This window comes from Lolium perenne, chromosome 3 (genome assembly GCF_019359855.2).
Source record: "Lolium perenne isolate Kyuss_39 chromosome 3, Kyuss_2.0, whole genome shotgun sequence".
NCBI classification, from domain to species: domain Eukaryota; kingdom Viridiplantae; phylum Streptophyta; class Magnoliopsida; order Poales; family Poaceae; genus Lolium; species Lolium perenne.
In genome coordinates, this window is record NC_067246.2 from 57,386,034 (window position 1) to 57,389,988 (window position 3,955).

Below are 3,955 nucleotides of genomic sequence, written 5' to 3' on the forward strand. Positions count from 1 at the left end.
ATCATCACATTATGGCCATATCACATCACCAAACCCTGCAAAAACAAGTTAGACGTCTCTAATTTGGTTTGCATATTTTACGTGGTTTAGGGTTTTCGAGTAAGATCTAATCTACCTACGAACATGAACCACAACGTTGATACTAATGTTTTCAATAGAAGAGTAAATTGAATCTTTACTATAGTAGGAGAGACAGACACCCGCAAAGCCTCTTATGCAATACAAGTTGCATGTCGAACGAGGAACAAGTCTCATGAACGCGGTCATGTAAAGTTAGTCCGAGCCGCTTCATCCCACTATGCCATAAAGATGCAAAGTACTCAAACTAAAGATAACAAGAGCATCAACGCCCACAAACCATTGTGTTCTACTCGTGCAACCATCTATGCATAGACACGGCTCGATACCAGTAGGATAACGTTGCATAGAAAACAAAAAATTTCCTACGGCGAACACGCAATCCAAGCCAAGATGCAATCTAGAAGACGGTAGCAACGAGGGGGTATCGAGTCTCACCCTTGAAGAGATTCCAAAGCCTACAAGATGAGGCTCTTGTTGCTGCGGTAGACGATCACTTGCCGCTTGCAAAAGCGCGTAGAAGATCTTGATCACGATCGGTTCCGGCGCCACGAACGGGCAGCACCTCCGTACTCGGTCACACGTTCGGTTGTTGATGAAGACGACGTCCACCTCCCCGTTCCAGCGGGCAGCGGAAGTAGTAGCTCCTCTTGAATCTGACAGCACGACGGCGTGGTGTCGGTGGCGGTGTAGAAGTCCGGCGGAGCTTCGCTAAGCAATGCGGGCAATATGGAGTGGAGGAGCTTGGCTAGGGTTTGGGAGGGGGTGGCCGGCCACTCTATGGGGGCGGCCAGCTTATGGTCTTGGGGTGGCCGGCCCCCTCCCTTGGCCCCTCATTATATAGGTGGATCCCAAGTGTTGGTGTCCAAGTCTTCGAATAAGACCCGAAACCAAAACCTTCCATAGGAGGGAAACCTAGCCCAACTAGGACTCCCACCCAAAGGTGGGATTCCCACCTCCCATGTGGGGGTGGCCGGCCCCCTATGGTGGAGTCCACTTGGGACTCCACCCCATCTAGGGCTGGCCGGCCATGGAGGTGGAGTCCCTTGTGGACTCCACCTTCCTTGGTGGTTTCTTCCGGACTTTTCTAGAACCTTCTAGAACCTTCCATAGAACCTTCCGCGACATTTTATTTCACATAAAATGACATCCTATATATGAATCTTATTCTCAGGACCATTACGGAACTCCTCGTGATGTCCGGGATCTCATCCGGGACTCCGAACAAATATTCGAACTCCATTCCATAATTCAAGTGCTACCATTTCAACATCCAACTTTAAGTGTGTCACCCTACGGTTCGAGAACTATGCGGACATGGTTGAGTACTCACTCCGACCAATAACCAATAGCGGGATCTGGAGATCCATAATGGCTCCCACATATTCAACGATGACTTTAGTGATCGAATGAACCATACACATATATTACCAATTCCCTTTGTCTCGCGATATTTTACTTGTCCGAGGTTTGATCTTCGGTATCACTCTATACCTTGTTCAACCTCGTCTCCTGACAAGTACTCTTTACTCGTACCGTGGTATGTGGTCTCTTATGAACTCATTCATATGCTTGCAAGACATTAGACGACATTCCACCGAGAGGGCCCAGAGTATATCTATCCGTCATCGGGATGGACAAATCCCACTGTTGATCCATATGCCTCAAATCATACTTTCCGGATACTTAATCCCACCTTTATAGCCACCCATTTACGCAGTGGTGTTTGGTGTAATCAAAGTACCTTTCTGGTATAAGTGATTTACATGATCTCATGGTCATAAGGACTAGGTAACTATGTATCGAAAGCTTATAGCAAATAACTTAATGACGAGATCTTATGCTACGCTTAATTGGGTGTGTCCATTATATCATTCACACAATGACATAACCTTGTTATTAATAACATCCAATGTTCATGATTATGAAACTAATCATCCATTAATCAACAAGCTAGTTTAAGAGGCATACTAGGGACTTCTTGTTTGTCTACATATCACACATGTACTAATGTTTCGGTTAATACAATTCTAGCATGATATATAAACATTTATCATAAACATAAAGATATAAATAATAACCACCTTATTATTGCCTCTAGGGCATATCTCCTTCACATGCAAGGTGGAGTCCCTCCGGGACTCCACTTTCCATGGTGATTTCTTCCGGACTTTTCTAGAACCTTCTAGGACCTGCCATAAATGCACCGGATCTTTTCCAAACTTGGAATATGACTTCCTATATATGAATCTTATTCTCCGGACCATTCCGGACCTCCTCGTGATGTCCTGGATCCCATCCGAGACTCCGAACAAAATTTCGAACTCCATTCCATATTCCATATCTACTTGAACGACATCAAACCTTAAGTGTGTCACCCTACGGTTCGCGAACTATGCAGACATGGTTTAGACCTCTCTCTGACCAATAACTAATAGCGGGATCTAGAGATCCATAATGGCTCCCACATATTCAACAATGACTTTAGTGATCGACTGAACCATTTACATACGATACCGATTCCCTTTGTCACGCGATATTTTACTTGTCCGAGGTTTGATCATCGGTATCTCTATACCTTGTTCAACCTCATCTCCTGACAAGTACTCTTTACTCGTACTGTGGTATGTGATCTCTTATGAACCATTCATATGCTTGCAAGCTAATTAGACGACATCCCACCGAGAGGGTGACACGCGTACAGCATGCGACCATTGGGAACCCCAAGTGGAAGGTGTGATGCGTACAGCAGTAAGTTTCCCTCAGTAAGAAACCAAGGTTTATCGAACCAGTAGGAGCCAAGAAGTACGTTGAAGGTTGATGGCGGCGGAGTGTAGTGCGGCGCAACACCATGGATTTCGGCGCCAACGTGGAACCTGCACAACACAACCAAATTACTTTGCCCCAACGTGACAGTGAGGTTGTCAATCTCACCGGCTTGCTGTAACAAAGGATTAGATGTATAGTGTGGAAGATGATGTTTGCAGAAAACAGTAGAATGAGTATTGCGGTAGATTGTATTCGATGTAAAAGAATGGATCGGAGTCCACAGTTCACTAGTGGTGTCTCTCCCATAAGAAATAGCATGTTGGGTGAACAAATTACAGTTGGGCAATTGACAAATAAAGATGGCATGACAATGCACATACATATTATGATGAGTAGTGTGAAATTCAATTGGGCATTACGACAAAGTACATAGACCGCTATCCAGCATGCATCTATGCCTAAAAAGTCCACATTCAGGTTATCATCCGAACCCCTTCCAGTATTAAGTTGCAAACAACAGGCAATTGCATTAAGTATGGTGCGTAATGTAATCAACACAAATATCCTTAGACATAGCATTGATGTTTTATCCCTAGTGGCAACAGCACATCCACAACCTTAGAACTTTCTGTCACTCTCCCAGATTTAATGGAGGCATGAACCCACTATCGAGCATAAAAATTCCCTCTTGGAGTTACAAGTAACGACTTGGCGAGAGCCTCTACTAATAACGGAGAGCATAGAAGATCATAAACAACACATAGATGATAGATTGATAATCAACATAACATAGCATTCCATATTCATCGGATCCCAACAAATGCAACATGTAGCATTACAAATAGATGATCTTGATCATGTTAGGCAGCTCACAAGATCCGACAATGATAGCACAATGAGGAGAAGACAACCATCTAGCTACTGCTATGGACCCATAGTCCAGGGGTGAACTACTCACACATCACTCCGGAGGCGACCAAGGCGGTGAAGAGTCCTCCGGGAGATGATTCCCCTCTCCGGCAGGGTGCCGGAGGCGATCTCCTGAATCCCCCGAGATGGGATTGGTGGCGGCGGCGTCTCTGGAAGGTTTTCCGTATCATGGCTCTGG